General features: G+C 45.7%; 1 protein-coding gene across 3 annotated transcripts in view; it reads left to right on the top strand.

Moving 5' to 3' along the window:
• Window positions 1-1,361: 1,361 nt before the first annotated feature.
• Window positions 1,362-18,237, top strand: part of ZNF652 (zinc finger protein 652) — a 31,206-nt gene continuing 14,330 nt past the window's right edge. For 2 of the 3 annotated variants that reach the window (XM_084863492.1, XM_084863493.1), the window contains exon 1: window positions 1,367-1,821. The gene's annotated coding sequence lies outside the window, so the exon portion shown is untranslated. Of the gene's footprint in view, window positions 1,822-18,237 lie in introns of all 3 variants that reach the window. The other variant, XM_084863494.1, reaches the window with a different exon arrangement.

Here is an 18,237-nt window from a genome sequence, read left to right as displayed (position 1 = left end):
AGTTGGTTGAGCGTTGTCTTGTGCACTAAAAGGTTGCCAGTTCAATTCCCAGTCAGGGCGCATGCCTGAGTTGCAAGTTCTATCCCTGGTTGGGGCACGTATGGAAGGCAACTGATCAGTGTTTTTCTCTCCCTTATCCTTCTCCCTCCAAAATAATGTATATATATAGGAGAATAATGTAATTAGGATAAGATTTGAAAAGCATCAAGCCCCAGCCCTTTTGGCTCAATGGATAGAGGGTTGGCCTGAGGACTGAAGGGTCCCAGGTTCAATTACGGTCAAGGGCACATGCCCGGGGTTGCAGGCTGGATCCCCAGTAGGGGGCGAGCAGGAGGCAGCTGATCAATGATTCTCTCTCATCATTGATGATGTTTCTATCTCTCTCTCCCTCTTCCTTCTCTGAAATCAATAAAAATAAATAAAAAGTATTTTAAAAAGGAAAACATCAAGGAAGTTTGGATTATGGTGAGTAAAAGTCAAGATCTTTCAAGTTGTTGTCTTAGGTCATTTCCCCTCTTTGTACTCCAAGCACCTTCAGTTATGGATACCCTCTCTTGGCTCTGAACTTGGATAAATGCTAACTTGTTAGCTAACAGTAGCATTAATTATATTAATGATTAATAGCTAATTAGTCATAATGCTGTAATGCTTACACTGGAGACTTCCCTTCTTGCAGCGGCTCTATGTCTCAAGCCCACACACATCTCCTTCCCTCTTCCTAGCCACAGAACCAGCACAGTTCTCGAACTGGTTTTCACACCGTTCTGGAAATCCCTAAATGTCTCCCTAAAACTTTTTATTAGTTTTTTCCCCCTCATTCATCTGGCCAGCGATCGCACTGCTTATTAGTTTGCCTCCTTTATTTCTGTCCTCTATCCCACCCTCTATCCCACTGCCCTTCCTCTAACAAGGAGGCCACAGGCAAGATTTTTTTTTTCTTTTTTTAACTTTATTTCATAAGCCAAAGGCTCTTTTACTTCTAAATCGCATGTGGGCCCACTTTTCAACTTTGCCCCCTTCCCGGTCTCTTCACTTTGCCTTGGCCTAACCCTAACGGGCCCCCTCGCTCCTGCAGCCCGTCCCACACCCCCCGCCCGGAGCTCCCTCCCACCCGACGCCCCGGCTTCCTCCCGGCGGCCACGCCCCCAGCCCAGGAGGGCGGCGCGCACGCGCAGTCCGCGCCTTTACCTGGGCGCTCGGCAGTGGGCGGGCGGGGGAGGAGCGGGGGCCGGCGGCTCTCGGGGCGGCGGCGGGGCGCCCACAATGCCGCGGGAGGGGGAAAGGTGCACTCCGGCCGGCCCCCGGGCTGCGCATGCGCGCCGCCGCGCCCAGCGGCCGGGATGCCGGGCCGGGCGGAGGGAGGGAGGGAGGGAGGTGTCGGGATCCCTGTTGGGCGGGGGGTGGGGGGGGCGGTGAGGGAAGGGGCCGCGGGCGCGCGCGCGCGCTCCCGCCGCCGCTCTGCCTGCCTCCTCCCTCCCCGCCCCCCGCCCCGCTCCGCACACACATCCACACGCGCACACCCCCTCCCCTGCCGCCCGCCCCGCGCGCCGCCCGCCCCGCGGCCCCGCTCGCCCTCGCGCGCTCGGAAGGGAGTCGCGAGACGTCGGAGCGGCGGCCACGTAGCGCTGCGGCGGCGGCGGCGGCGGCGGCCGAGGCCGGGCTTGCGGAGCGGCCCTGAGGACGGACGTTGGGCGGGGGGGAGGGGCCGGCCCGGCCGGCGGTTGTTACTCGAGCACCGCGGCTGCAGGGCCCCCGCCGCAGGATGGACCGCCGAGGCGGCGGTCGGGGCGGCGGAGGCGGAGGCGGAGGCGGCCGGCCCCGGTGAGTAGGGGCCCCGGCCCCCCAGTCCCACACCCCGCACCCCTGCACACGCCACAGAGGCGGCTGCGCCCCTCGCTGCCGTCCGCCTGGCCGGCGGGGCTCTGGGCGCCGGGCGAACCCTTCGCCGAGGCAGCTGCGTGCACTAGGCCGGAGCAGCCCCCATCCGGCCGGCAGGCCCCGGGCGCCGGGCTCGTCTGGCCCCGCGCTGGGGCCGGGGGCGCCCGCTTCGGCTCCCGGATCCGGGCCGGGCTCCAGTGTTGCAGAGTCTGCTGGCCCCGAGGCAAAGGGGGCTGGGTCTGCACGGGGTCGCGGGCCGAGGGGAGGTTTGCATCCGTCCTCCCACCAACAGTTCTCCTGCCCTGCAGCTGGTGGCTTGCACCCACTGCCTCCCCCCGCCCAGCGGTTGCGCCCAAACCTCCAACCCCGGGAGTATTGTGCCGCCTGAGAGCAGATGCATCCAGTGCAGGGCCTCCCAGCATTCGCCCCAGGGGGTAATGCAGACCTTCCCCCTCCTCCCCTTTCCCTCCCCTCCAGCCAAGCTCCACTCAGGATTCTTAGGTGGGAGACACTGAAGGTGGTGACACCCCGGTTACAGGGGCACGTAACATGCTCCTTGTTGAAGGATGTCTCCTGTAGAAAAGATAAATGCCCCTGCCTCTCCCTCCAAGTCTTCCTTCACAATTTAGGATCCCATATGCTCCTCTTCTGAAGAGGGCCAATCTCTGATCACATCCAGTTCATCCCTCCCCCACAACACACACACACACACACACACACACACACACACACACACTTCCTGATTGCTGAGCAGCCACTGTCATCGCGATCCATTGTCAGGAATGGCTTGTACCCATCAAAGGAATGTGCTTTTGCCTTTGGAGAAGGGTGCTTTCCACAGCCCTGTTCGCAGGGTGTCCCTCTGTGAGCCGGTCTTGGGTTGTCCCCACGCCCTGGCACCGTTATTCCAGTGTTTCCCTTCTATGCATCTCCAGCGGACCCTCAGCCACCGGGTGATGGCTTTTGCCCAGTTATTTAGACACCTATGGTGGAGGGAAAATGTCTTCTTATTTTGTTGTCGTGTTTACCATCTGTCCTCAAGGCATAGTAAAGAAAGAAGGCGACATTTATGTATTTAAGGGAAGATGGTGTCTTTCTTTTTTTAATCTTCCCCGGAGATGGTCAGGCCGGTATTGTTCTGGAAATGGCCACAAGCACACACATGCTTTGTTGACAACATGTGTATGCTTAGGGGGTGAGGAGCTGCAGAGGCCGGCGTGTGTAAGTGTGTGCGTGAAGAAGGCAGGTGATGTTCCTGGGAAAGCTGAGTTGGGAGCGGTGAGCTGCGCAGTGTGAGCCCTGGAGCTGGCGGGCAAGGCTTGGCTGTGGGAGGGAGTCAGGACTGTGCACATGCATTGGGATAGATGCTGCCGTTGGTATGACTTTGTTTAGAAGCTCACTGCTGAGTTTCCCAGCATCTGGAAGTGCCTGCTTCAGAGGTTCTCTGCTTTTCTCTGAGGTCACCGAAGCCTGGTGGGTCCGCTTAGTGAAACAGACACATGGCTTTGCGTGTCACGATTACAGTCATCTTGAAGCTGGTCCTGGGACCTCAGGATACGATCTGTATGATGACAAAGTGAAAGGAACTTGTGGGAGTGGCGGGGGGTATAGGGGAGGGGGGTGGATTTGTTTTTCTTAAGGATTGACATTACTTTGCTCCTGAGCAATGAGCAACGAAGCAGATTGTATATGTATTCTTCCTTGTGTTTTGTTACTTTATTACCGTAGGTTCTATATTTGTAAGGTATCATTTCCCTGCCTTCCTGTACAGAGGATGTGTGTGAGAGTTTCACAAAGTTAAAACTGGAGTCAGAATAATTTGTCTAAATTTGACGGGTTGGTAATGTATGATCCTTGCACTATATTCTAATCCCAGCAGCAGCCAGTGGTCTGTTTTATGATGCCCATACAGAACCTTTGTGTGTTGTTGAGGTTGACCTGGTCTCTCATAAACTTTATCGTTCCCAGAGTAGAACACCTGCTCCACGAGGGAGGTTTTTTCCAACTTTATTAAATATGATTGTGTATCTTTTTTATTCTGGGTGACACATTGCCATCAGAAGCATCTATTTTTAAGTTTCGTTGTAATGGAAGGATTTTAATTATAGTTGGGGAGTTTAATCTCCGTGTTTTAAAATCTAGAAGTAGAGATGAACCATTGCACCAGTCTGTCAATAAGCAGGGGACAGCCATCAGCTAGTCTTGTTCAAATCGCTCTGCATTTCAATCAAAAAACATTCATTCCAGCTTCATGAAAGCGTCGTGATGGGCAGTGACATTCAAGAGGCACAGTCTCCAGCCCTCCAGGAGCTTACAGTTCTGACAATGTTTTTCACTTAAAGAATCCTTTAAGACCTTACCTTTTTTTTGGCGGGGGGGATTGAGAGGCTAAGGAATTCATTGTATTAACAGCGACTTTGGGGAAGGCCAGGGTGCCGTGGAATCCTGCATAGAACCTGCTCCACATACCTGCAGAGTAGCATTTATTCTTATAAATTATGCAGTGTCCCCTAAGAAGTTTGGAAGAATGCTGAGATTGCAAATATCACATTTTTTATTGTCTAATAAACACGCTTGAAGTGGTTTATATTACAGGTTATGTTTTTCGTGTCATGCCTGAAATTTTACTGTCGGAAATTATTTGCCTTAATCCTGAACCCAAACCATTTCAAAGTTGCAAACCTGTCACTTTTCTTTGTCGGCCTAGTCTAGTAACAGATGATTACAATCTTGAGACAGGGTGCTTCCCTGGTTTTTAATGTTGCAGAACCTCTTGTAGCCAGTCACTTACCTAAACACCCACATGCCACGGAGCAGCTGATCATGTAACACACATGGCTGTGAGAACAGCATGCTCTCTGCCAGACTCGGAGCCTGGCAGCTGGAAAACAATTGCATCGCAGTGAGCCACCAGGGCGGCGGTGCCAGCAGCAACCTCGGCTCGCTTTAGTTTCTTCAGCGCTCGTCTTCAGACCCCCTTTCCGTGGGAGGTTTCAGATCAGCAGCTCCTGCTTGAGGGAGGCGGCACCTACCCTCTGCAGCTGTGGCCTCCAGAGCTGAATCGTGACACCCAGAGCTGTTTTCATTTCTGCTCTGAGCATGGGAAGTAACCTTGTCGTGTGGTAAGCAAATTCGTTTCAAGTCTGCAGAGAAAAAGTTGATTCGTAATGCTCCTGATGTGATTTTTGTCCTTGCATGTCTGAAGCCTATTGAAGTAAACTGTAAAAGTGAACTGTTAAAAGAAAGAAAAGAAAAAAAGCCCTTTTCTAAAGGGTTTTAGATAATTTGACCAAAAATACTCTCAAGTTTCATTTCCCTTGTTCGAAAAAGTCAGTTGAGACACGGCCAACTGCACCATTTAAAGGGCCTGTGGATTCTCTTGCGTTTTGAACCTCAGCCTTCGGAACTGTGATCCTCAAGGAGGCGGCTGCATTTTGTTGCTGGGAACTCTGTGCTTTGGTTTTGGGTGATGTTTTTCCTCCGCTGTTCATTGGCACGTGGATTCCCTTCGATAGAGGAGCCCTGGCTTTGCAGTTAGTGATCTAGCTGGAGGAGGAGCAGGGAGGTGCTTCTTTGGAGCCAGGCAGGGCTGGGTTTGAGGCCCAGCTCCACCACTTACTGGCTTCATAGCCTTGGGCAAGTCACCCCGACCTCTCTGGTCTGAGTCTCCTCCTCCGCAGAATGGAATTTGCGACGAGGATTAGAGGCAGTACACACAAACCTCTAGCACAGTCCTAGCACTTGTACTGAGGGAGCAGTGAGGACTCAGTCAATGGTAAGGCACCGTTGGTGTGGAGTGTAACTACAGATTGTTTTGGCTCCCAAGCTGTAGAAGTCTGGTGCTGCAATCTGCATACTTTCATTTGTGCAGATTTGGGATGAAAAAAGTGGCAAATATTTGTCTTGGAGCATACCTCAGCCTTGCAGGTGCAGGGTGCTCATTGGAACCGGGATGTGTCGCTGTATGGCTGGCTGAACTTGGTGGAGACAATAAAACTTGGCCGAGCTTGTTTTAGGCCTATTCAGAGCTTCTATGGTAAAGGGGTTTTTAAGACATGAATGTGTCTCCGTGAGTTCTGTGTCCACAGCTGAGTCATGTGCAAAGCCCTGTGTAAATGTTCATGGTTAATGAAAGCCACAGAGTGCCTGCTAGAATCAGCGGCGGCATCAGACGCTTATTTTAGCTAATCTGTTTATTTACATAGCAGGTAGCTTTGATTTTTACAAACATTTATGAACATTTTCTCTTAAAGCTTCCTCTTGCTCTTCCGAGGCTCAGTTATAAACTGTTCTGAGAGCTAGCTAGAGGTGTGAGTGCCCTCGGCATTTTTGCTTTGGTGGGAGAAGGTCCTTGTACCTGTCAGAGTGGACCAACGCTCACTTCAGGTCTACTCCTACAGATGGCGTGGAGTACCAGCCTTGTTTTTAACCAAAAAGGCAGTTTTATGGTAAACTACGACTTTTAAAAAAAAAACAAAACAGTTTAAGAGATTGATTACTTTGAAAATTCGAGTTTTACTCAGTGCAGAGAGCTTTTAAAATAGGATTTCTTAGTCTGTCACTTTTGCAGGCTGTTATTGTGGTAAGTCTGTGAGCCCAGGAGTTACCTAGAGATTTTCCACATAAGAGAGACACATCAGGTTACCTCGAGGGCACCTGCTAATCTTTATTTTCATTTATTTGTGAGCCAGCTCCAGAGGCTTGCCCATCAGTGGAATCAGCCACTGGTATTGGGTGGCGGTTAAAGATGGATTGGCAAGCAAAGGTCTCAGCCTCTCCCACCTCTGATTGTGCAGAAACTTAAAAAACGTAATCTTGGCCAGAATGTTTAATAATAGCACGCTGTGTGAATCCAGACTGACTAAACATACAATTTAGGTGATTGAGTTATGCATTTTTTCTCCATTATAATAGTTTTTGTGTGTTTGGGTTTTTTTTTTTTTTTGGTTAATCTTTACCTGAAGATATTTTTCCATTGGTTTTCAGAGAGAATAGAAGTGAGGGGGAGAGACTCAAAGAACTATCGATGTGAGAGAGACACATCAATTGGTGTCTTCCTCACGCACCTGACCAGGGCCTGGGATCGAGCCTGCTACAAGAGGTACATGCCCTGTACTGGAATCGAACCCCGGACCTTTCAGTCTGTGGGTGGAGGCTCTATCCACTGAGCTAAACCAGCTAGGGCTATCCTATATTTTTTAAGTATATTTTCTTGGGAAGGAAGGGTGCTATTTTTTAAACTATTATTTTTTCTGGTTTGCCTGGAGTAAAATGGCCTCATAGATAAGTAGATGCTTCTGTCATCTACTAGGTGAACCAGTCAGTGTGTGGTGAGAAGGGATTGTCGGAGGGATGATGCAAAGAAGGACACTGGAGCTAAATGTTCTGGTCTTTGCTATGCATGTGGCATCAGAGGGCTGTGACTCTCTCTGGGTTTCACAGAGGTACCAGCATTGGAGAGCTCCGTTTGGCTTTGATGCTAGGGAAGAACATACTTAGGTTCTTTATTATATTTATACTTTTCAGCTTTAAATTTTTTATTCCATTTGGGGGATTCAGTGGGACATAACTTCTGAATTACACCTGGTGACTTACAAAATGAGATTTGTAACTAGACCCTTATGACTTGTTTCACTCTTTTGAATGTGTCATTTTCATTTATCTAGATCAGTGTTTCCCCAGGTGTGGTACGCGTCCCCCCAGGGGTACGGGAAGAGTTTGGTGGGGGTACGCCTTGCACCGGAGTTTGGTGGGGACATGCACTGCACCGTGCTTAGCTGCGCCTAATTCTACCTTCTCATGAGTATGAGGGGTACTCAGCGTTACGGAAATTATAGAAGGGGTTCACATATGTCAAAAGTTTGGGAAACACTGATCTAGAGTAATGTCAGTGGCCTGTGAACATTGAAACACGTTGTCAAGTGCGTTTGTTTGTTTGGGGAGGTGGCAAGTGGAGCGCTGGTGACCTCAGTTACATGGATAAATCTTCATTCTTTTCAGTTCCTCTAAGACTGTACCCCAGATGCCAGGGACTTTCTTGTGTTAATATACTATTAGGACGCCTGGCAGTTTTCCTTCCTTCCTTCTCTCCTTCCTTCCTTTCTTCCTTTTTATGTTTTCTTCCTTCCTTTGCAATATAAAATCAGTTAAATTAACTGAGCAAAAGTCTAGAAAAACTAAATGCTCATCAGGGTAGAATTGGTTAAATAAATTATGGTATATTCATGAAATAGAACAGATTTTATATAGCTGCAAAAAGAATGAAGAAACTATATATATTGCTGTGGAAATCTCTAAACTGTATTGTTAATGAAAATAAGGCATATAACAGTGCATAGAACGTGTTACTGTTTGTAAAAAAGTTGGGGGACTGAACTGGATGTTACTGTTTGTAAATAACTCTAAGAAACGAATAATCTGTTGTATCAGATTTTTGGTTAAAAGTTGGGGGACTGAACTGGATGACGAGGCAACTGGGTTAGAGAGAGATGCTTCGCTGTATTTTTTTCTAAGTAAAATTTTAATTAAAATAGACAATAACATAGAAAAGTAGGGAATTCATAGGTATACACAGAAGAATCCCAGAATCTTCTGTAGAATCAGCAGATTGCATAGATTATTTCTAGAACCAGACATAGATTAGCATCCCAGAAGCTGCCTCTCTGTCCAAGTTACTGCTCTCTCAAAGGTTGCCCTATTCTGAGTTCTATCATCAGAGATTAGTTTTGCTTGTTTTTGTTGTTAAGATTCTTATAAATGGAATACAATATGTACTTATTTGTACTGTGTACTGAAGGAAGGAAACGAGAATAGCCTTCCTTAGCTCAAAATTATATTTATAAAATCTAACCATGTTGTATATAACAATAGTTTATTCTCATGTAATACTCCATTATATGCTATCTATAATAATAAAAGTATAGTGTGCTAATTAGACTGGACGTCCTTTGGGATGACCTTCCGGATGAAGCTACGATGGTGGGATCTGAGCCCCTTGTACAAATTGGTGCATTAGGCCTCTAGTATATTATAATTTATTTGTTCATACTATCACTGATGTACATTCGGATTGTTTCTGGTTTGGGCTAGCATGAGTAATGATGCTCAATTTACTACATGTTCTTCTTAAGACTTTTGATTCATGTGAATGTATTCCTATTAAATATATATGCATATATTTTTAATCCTCACCCAAGGATGTTTTTTCCATTGATTATTTTGAGAGAGTGGAAGGGATGGGGAGAGATGGAGAGAGAAACATCGATGTGAAAGAGATACATCGATTGGTTGCCTCCTACATGGCGCCCCCCACCCCCTCCGTATGTGCCCTTAACGGGAATTGAACCCAGGACCCTTCAGCCCGCAGGCCAATGCTCTATCCTCTGAGCCAAACCAGCTAGGGCTATTTTTTTTTTAGGGGTCCCCTCCCTAGCCAGGTAGCTCATTTGGTTGGGGCATCATCCCCTACACCAAAAGGTTGCCTGCTTATTCCTGACCAGGACACATACCTAGATTGTGGTTCAGTCCCTGTCCAGGCACGTGTGGGAGGCAGCCAATCAATGTTTCTCTCTTACATCTATGTTTTTTCTCTCTCCCTCCTTCCCACTCTCTAAACATTAGTTAACATGTCCTCAGGTGAAGATTTTTAAAAAATAAAAGTGGCCCCTAATTGATCCATAGGAAAATTGTAATGTCCTATTTAAAATTAAATGTTAAGATACTTAGTGGGGCAAAATAATTTCTTTTTACGTTCTCCTTATCCCCACCCCTCACAGTCACCTTTTCTCTGGTGGGATTTTACTGTAAGGAAGACTTAAATGTAAGGCTCAAAACTGTACTTATAGACCTGGCTTGTATTTCCACGATATTAAGAGAGTTCCCAAGCCTATCTAAGAGAAAAATCTGTATTCTTTTATGCTTAAATAAAGAGGATTTAAGTATGATGGAAAATGTCTTAAAAATAATTACAGCTCTTGGAGGATTTGTTTTTGTAACTGCTAAATATTTATTTTACTATCTCATCTCATAATATTGAAGTCACAATCTTTTGTGAATTGCTAATTATTAAAAATATTTTTACTTAATGTATTTTACTTAAAGTAATTTTTATAACTGCCAAATATTTAAACTCTTTGGAAACCCAGGATTTTAAACAACAACATAAAAAACTTAATTATAGGTAACCTTGTTTTGAATATTAAGAAATTAGGTAGACCTATCAATGAGTCGGTTGGTGGCATATAATTATATGTACCCTGCATTTTAATAACTGCTGAGGCCTCATCATTTCTATTAAAGACTGCATTTGATCAAATTTTTTGCTTTAATTGCAGTAATGCCATTTCCCCTTCTTTTTGCCCAAACGTGGGAATAATGATTAAAGGATAAACATGTAAAGCAGTGGTTCTCATCTGTTAAATTGCCTGCAGCGGAGGTTGGCAGAGTTTGGACACATCTCTGATTGTCACAAGTGGGGCCAGGCGTGTGCTGTTGGCATCTGGTGGGCAGAGGCCAGGTGTGTTGTTAAATATTCTATCGCCCACCCCCCAACCCCCAGCAAAGAATTCTGGTCTAAAATGTCAACTGTGCTGAGGCCGAGAGACCCTTCTGTGAAGCAACTATTTGAACTGATGCTATTAGGCAGGTAGGATTTTGGCACTTTGTTAGACTTAGCACATGAAACTCATATTTAGTTTTTCCAGTCTAGAGAAGAAAATAAGCCAGATAATTTTCCAGATAATAATAGAGTTGTTTTTTTTTTTTTTTTTAAATATATTTTACTGATTTTACACAGAGAGGAATTGAGAGGGACAGAGAGTTAGAAACATTGATGAGAGAGAAACATCGACCAGCTGCCTCTTGCACACCCCCAGCTGGGGATGTGCCCGCAACCAAGGTACATACCCTTGACCGGAATCGAACCCGGGACCTTTCAGTCCCAGGCCGACGCTCTATCCACTGAGCCAAACCGGTCCCGGCTAATAATAGAGTTTTAAATATGAAGACTGATCTTAGGATAAGTTTTAGTGGACAAGTCACCTTTTTCTAACTAGGCTATTTATAGTCTCTTACTGGGTAAAGCCAGATTATCTTGGAATATAGCTGTTATCTAAAAGGTTATCCACAAAGAGAAAAAGAAAAACCTTTATATATACTAGTACTACACAGCAAAAACTTTTAGGGGTATCATTTTTTTCAAAAGCAGATACATTTTTACTTTTATAGCTGTTTGTCATAGAATATTTTAAAAGTTCACATAATATGGTAATCTTAACACTTAATATTGCTAAGTGAGAAAATGTTTAACTTAAATTTGGAAAATACATACATAGTAGAAAAAGATCTAATTTCAAGTGGCAATTTCTTCCTGTTCCGTTGTGATAAAGAATATATGTACACTTCTGCATCTATTCTAACCTGTCCGGTATTATCACAAAATCCCAGTCTCTCCTCAACCTTTTCGTCACCTCAAATGGAAAGTTGGTTTTTTTCTTTTCTTTAAAGACGATTTATGTCTGTTGGGCCAAGTGGTACACTGAGCGCTAACAGACGGTCCACTAACACCATGCTGCAGGCTTGGACAGTTCCAATTCTAGATCCGTTTCATAATTATATATCGAATCCATGTGAAATAACTTGATTTATAGCTACCGTTTGTCCTTTGGAACTAAACATAATAATACGGTGATGGTCTGTATCATATCTATAAGTTAAAATTACTTAGGTAATATTGTAGTTAACAATCTATAGCCTGACTCTAACTATATCTTAGCTTTCTAGGATTATAGTTTACAGTAAACTCTACTTAAATAAGCTTGACTACCTGCTCATAGATTATTTTTAGTCATAGGTATGTACCATATATAATGTGTCTGGATCTCTGCACTTATTTAAACAGAGTTACCTTTGACATTAATGTCTTTGGAAGTTATCTTTTGACATTTACAGACAGTTCTGCCCAAGGCCATTTTTGGGCCACCGGGAAACTTGCAGAAACATGATTTGTAACATGGACGAGTGCAGGCTGGCACTAGTGCCCTTTCCGTGCAGTTCCAAGTCCCTGTCGCCAGCAGCACGTAGGAAACAGCCCCTTTCGTTCATTAGGACATTATCCTGTCTGTTAATTGAATGAAATAGTCAGTAGACTTTGCCAGATGGTTTCTCTGTCTGCAGTGTCTTGCTCTGAAAGAGTGTAAGTATTAAGTGATTCTTGAAGAAGAAAAAGGTGCTGGCCTTGAAGCAAAATACCATTATAGGTGGGGTAGTACTTGGGTGTCTTTTACGCTACATTGGCTAATGCAAAGAATTCCTTCTGAAACCTTGATGTCCAAACTCACCATATTAATTGAACCATTCCTTAAAACAGTTTGGGAAGAGGAGGGTGAAATTGGCAACACAAAGTAGATATGAATTTTTAAATATCCCTTTCCTCCCAGCTTAAGTGGAACTCTTGAGTGTTCCTTCCATTAGCATACCACGTTTTTCTTTTAAAGAAAAAAATTCTCTTGAGCTTTCTAGGAAAATAAAAATAGTGGTCAAGAAAAGCTTCAGGGCGATGCATCTGAGCTAGATCTTGAAAGATGTCTAGGATTTTATTTACCGTGCGTGGTGGGTGTTCTAGGTCGAGAAAGAAGGGCATAATTAGAGGGTCAGTGGTGGAGAAAGTCAAGGTGCATTGGAGAAGTAGCATGAGGATGCTGGTGGGAGAGAGAGGAGGACATGGAGCAAGGACTGAAAGGTCAGGTGGTGCAGGGTTTGTACTGCTTTGCTAAGCAGTTTGTACTTTATCCCAAGGCTGTAGTTTGTAGCTAGGGAGTTACATGATCCAAATTCTTTAGGAAAATACAGTTTAACAGCAGTCACCAGTCGGTGGTCTGCGGACCACTGGTGGTTCGTGAGGTCCAAAAGGTTGGCGACCGCTGGTTCAGAAGATCTCACACATAATAGATGCTCAATAAATGTGTTGAGCCCTGGCTAGTGTGCTCATTGGTTAGAGCATCTGCCCGCAGCCGCATACCAAAGGATTGTGAGTTCGAATCCCGGTCAAGGGTATGTACCTGGCTTGCAGGTTTGATCCCCAGCCCTGGTCAGGGTGCGATCAGTCGGTGCCCCTCTCTTTTTCAATACCTCTCAAAATAAATAAATAGATGTGTCGACATTTACTAAAAGTCTAATGATATTTTGAGATTCAGTGTACATTTTAAGGTTTTCATGCTTCATTACATTATGTTTGTACTTTTTAAAAATTGCCTTTCATCCACATTGCATCTAAAGGATCTTAAATGTGAATTTGAATGGGTTTGATGAGTTCATTTATTTTTTCAAGTTTAGGATTAGTAGTTTTGTTTATTACAGAAATAATAGATGGTCATTGTAAGCACATTAGAAAATCTTACCCTCCTTATCCCCACCCCTCACAGTCCTCTCTTCTCTGGTTGGATTTTATTGTAAGGAAGACTTAAATATAAGACTCAAAACTATAAAAATCATTAAAAACATAGGTAGTAAAATCTCAAACATTTCTTGTAGCAATCTTTTTTCTGACATGTCTTCTCAGGCAAGGGAAACACAAATGGGACTACATCAAACTAAAAAGTTTTTGCACAACAAAAAAACCACCAAAATGAAAACCCACTGAATGGGAGAACATATTCGCCAATGATACATCTGATATGGAGTTAATATCTAAAATTTATAAAGAACGTATACAACTCAACAACTAAAAAACAATCCAGTTAAAAAATGGGTAAAGGGCCTGAAAAGACACTTTTCCATAGAGGACATACAGATGGCCAGTCCCATATGAAAAGATGCTCTACTTCCCTAATCGGAGAAATACAAATTACAGCCACAGCGAGATGCCGCCTCACCCTGCCGGAATGGCTATGGGCAAAAGTCAGCAGACGAGTGTCGGTGAGGATGCGGAGCAAAGGGAACCCTCGTGCACTGTTGGTGGGACTGCGGATTGGTGCAGCCACTTTGGAAAACAGTGTGGAGTGCCTCAGAAAAATTAAAAATGGAGCTGCCGTATGACTCAGCAATTCCACTTCTGGAAATATATCTGAAAAAACGCGAGACACTGATTGGAAGGAATATATGTACCCCCATGTCCATCGAAACATTATTTATAATAGCTAAGATTCTAAGGCAGCCCATACAGGTGATGTGCTATAGGATTGTACATCTAAAATCTGTATAATTTTATTAACCAGTGTCACTCCAATAAATTCAATAAAATGTTTAAAAAGAATTATATAGGACTTCCGCCTCGGCTCCCTTCTCCCCCGCATTCCCCATTTCTGCCACTGCCCCTCCTCCCAGCCACCCACCCTCTCCCTCTTTCCCATCCCTTTCCCAGCACTAAAAAAAGAAAGAAAGAAATGAAATGAAATGAAATGAAATGAAATGAAAAGGGGGAAAAAGCATTATATAAAATTTATCTCTCCAAGTAAATGTTTTCTCCACCTACTCATTTGTCTGCAAAGCAGGAGTCTGTTCACTTCCTCCTGGGCTCTCTGCCTGGGCTGTTCCCTGCCTGGCTGTTCCCTGCCTGGGCTGTTCCCGGCCCGGGCTGTTCCCTGCCTGGGCTGCTCCCTGCCTGGGCTGTTCCCTGCCTGGGCTGCTCCCTGCCTGGGCTATTCCCTGCCTGGGCTATTCCCTGCCTGGGCTGTTCCCGGCCCGGGCTGCTCCCTGCCTGGGCTATTCCCTGCCTGGGCTATTCCCTGCCTGGGCTGCTCCCTGCCTGGGCTGTTCCCTGCCTGGGCTGCTCCCTGCCTGGGCTGCTCCCTGCCTGGGCTGTTCCAGGCTCATTTGTAGACGTTCCAGAGCAGGGAAAGCATGTTCACAGTGTGCATTGTTCCCCAAAAGTGACTGCGCTGGCGTTCAGGAGGGATCGTGTTTTGCAGCAGGTGTTCACTCAGAAATGTGGTGTGGTATTTTTGTCTTAACTGAAATAAGCACTGCTATTCACAGTTCGGTGTAGAGAACCATAATTAAGAAAAGAGTGATTAAGAATTCTGTGTGAGAAAAAATGGTCTATTTGAACACCAGTGTCACCTGCTCAGGTTATTACTGACGAGTGGTTATGCCAGGGAACACATAGCCAAGGATGATTTTATCTGATTCTGAGGGTTTTTTCTCTCGTCGCAAGCAGAGTGTTCAATTGCCACGTTCTTCAGCTTTTTTTTCTTTTTCTTTTTTAAACGTTTTTTATTGGTTTTAGAAAGAGGGAGAGCGATAGAAACATTGATGAGAGAAAAACAGTGATTGGCTGCCTCCTGCATGCCTTTAGTTTAGCTCTGAGCTAATATTTTAGAGTGAGGTCACAGTAACTAACATACGGTGTGTGTGTGTGTGTGTGTGTGTGTGTGTGTGTGTGTGTGTGCATACGGACTGTCCTTTGCTTTCATTAAACTGAAGAGTTGAGGTGTGCTGTAGCCTGAAGAGGTATTGGTTTCCCCCCTTTGCTTTACCTGTCATCTGCCATTTAATGAAAAAATCTTGCTCGAAAGTTGCAGATCCCTTGAGGGCAACAAACACAACACTCAAAATGAAACCAGGTCTCTGAAGCATGCCCGTGTGTACCCGAAGCCGCTTTGGTCTTGGCTTTGAAATTATCCCCTTTTCTTTGAAGTGGTCATATTCTGGAATGGTTTTAAATTTTAGAATTTCCTGAAGTGAACGTGAACATATTTTAATATTTTCTTATGTGGTGGCTATACACAAGTTTATAGAAAGCTTTATCTCCCGGACAAAACGCATTTCTGCAGTAAGACCGAAGGGAAACGGGACTTCAGGTTTGAGAGCGGATGGGTGACGGAGTGTGTCTTCGGAAGGTTTTCCAGATGGTTCTGGGTAGCTGGATTAGAGATTCCCCGTCTTTTGAAGTATCTGGGCTTTTGTGGTGTCGTACTTGGAGTTTGTGTTTTTATATTAGAATCATCATCATAGTACAACAGAGAAAATTAGGCATTTTTCATTTACTATTGCTGTCTTCTGTTACGTGTCTTTTTCCTTGTGGTTGATATGTTCTGAAATGTGGAGCTTAAGCTTGGGGTTCATCCAACAGGAATGGGGATTTATTTTAAATGGTCTACGTCATCTTTGATCGTTTTCTTTCTTTATCCTTTACATCTCAGGAGCAAAAGTGGCTGCCCTCCCCCTTCTGGCTCTCTGCCACCTTCCGTAACGCCTGTGTTCCTCAGCCTCTGTTTTCAGTCCCTGCTCTGTACCTTATACCGTAACCCCCGTGGGCGAGGCCGTATCATCATCACCCTGAATATATTTACTCACTCCCGGGGACAGCTCTACTCACGTAGCCTCTGCCTCGTCCTACCTTTTCACTTCCTCTCTGCCTTTTCGGACCCTCCCGCCCCTCAGCACCTGGGTCCCATCTCACGTCTGCACAGGACCTTCCCCCGCCCATCCATACACATCTTCCTTGTCATTTAAATCATCATATGGCCCCTTTAAAAAAAATACTGTTTCTTGCCAGGGCCAGTATTCTCAGTGGTTAGAGTGTCGGCCTGCATGCTGAACAGTGCAGGTTCGATCCCCAGCCCTGGTCCGGATGGGTGCGGGAGGCAACCAATGGATGTCTCTCTCGTGTCGATGTCTCTATCTAGCTAGTTATCTCCCTCTATCTCTGCCTCTCAAGAAGCATCAATCACGCCTCCTACTGGGGATCAAGCCTGCAACCCACACATGTATCCTGACCGGGAATCAAACTGGCAACCTTTCTGTGCATGGGACGACGCCCAGCCAACCGAGTCACACTGGCCAGGGCCTAAAGTGCGTCCTGAAGAAGGCATGGGGTTGTAGAAGTCACCCAAGGAACGGTGTTAAATGTGGCCGTGTCTCTTCCCCCCTGAAAAGGGTGGTGGGCCAGGGTTGTCTTTGGGAAAACTTACTTACACCATGTTTAGGTTGTGGTTCAATCCCATTTAGGGTCAGACCTGTTTCAAGACCGTAGATAATATAGCCCCTTAACCCAGGCATCCCCAACCTGAGCTTCATAAGCTCATTTTTGTGTTTGAAAGTCAAATGGAAACTACGGCAAAACTAAACAGTCTGGCCCAAAGTTACGATAGGCGATTTTTGTGTCTGGTTAGTAAAAAATACAGAAGTGTGACCTGAATGCAGAGTCTTACCATTTTTTAAAACGATGTTCCGTGGGAACGTGGCAGTGGGGGGAAGGGGTAAACGGTGGCCCTGAGTGTTGGGAAGGGTGGGAAGCACTGTGGCTGTAGGCAGTCAGGGAATTAGGCAGGAAAATGGAAACAAGTCACCAGCACAAGCAGTAAACGTCAGCGGTGGGAGGGGGAATTCCTAAGCGGACAGCGGGGAAACTGAGGGCTCCCGCAGTGAAAACCTGCCCAGTGGAGCCGTCCAGACCCCCCGTCTCATTGATCACGGCTGTGAGAGCCCGTGTGTGGTGTATGGCTATCCTGTCCATCAGTAACGGCATTTTAGATAAAATACCATTATTTTCAGATACTCTTCTTGTCTTTGGGCTGTTAGCATCCAGATAGCCTCTTTCTTTTTATTTATTTATTTATTTTTAATTGAGGTATAATTCACTTACCATGTAATTTACCGTTTTAAAGTATTCAATCCAATGTTGTTGTTGTTTTAATATATTTTATTGATTATTGATTTTTTACAGAGAGGAAGGGAGAGGGATAGAAAGCTAGAAACATTGATGAGAGAGAATCATTGACCAGCTGCCTCCTGCACATTCCCCACTGGGGATGTACCCGCAACCAATGTACATGCCCTTTACCGGAATCGAACCTGGGACCTTTCAGTCCACAGACTGATGCTCTATCCACTGAGCCAAACCGGTTTTGGCGAATCCAGTGGTTTTTAGTATTTTCAGGGGGCTATGCAACCATTACCAATATCTATTTCCAAAATATTTCATCATCCAAGAAGAAACCTGGAACCTTCCAACCCCTAACTCTTACCAATCACTAATTTATTTTCTGTGTCCATAGATTTGTTATTCTGATTATTCTGTATAATAAGAGAAGAACATGCTAATTATCCGTGACGACCTGAGGTGTAACGACCGACCACATAAATGACCAGATCTCGGATCTGCAGGGGAGTGGGGCAGCGGAGAGCTACAGGAGGAGGCAAGGCAGCAAGCTGTGAGGGGGGCAGGGGAGCTCCAGGAGGGGGCAGGGCAGCAAGCTGTGAGGGGGCAGGGGAGCTACAGGAGGGGGCAGGGGAGCTACAGGAGGGGGCAGGGCAGCAAGCTGTGAGGGGGCAGGGGAGCTACAGGAGGGGGCAGGGCAGCAAGTGTGAGGGGGCAGGGGAGCTACAGGAGGGCAGCAGCCACCTACTGGTGCACGGATT

Source organism: Pipistrellus hanaki (assembly GCF_964339955.1).
Source record: "Pipistrellus hanaki genome assembly, chromosome: 16".
NCBI lineage: Eukaryota > Metazoa > Chordata > Mammalia > Chiroptera > Vespertilionidae > Pipistrellus > Pipistrellus hanaki.
This window is presented reverse-complemented; position numbering and strand designations above follow the sequence as displayed.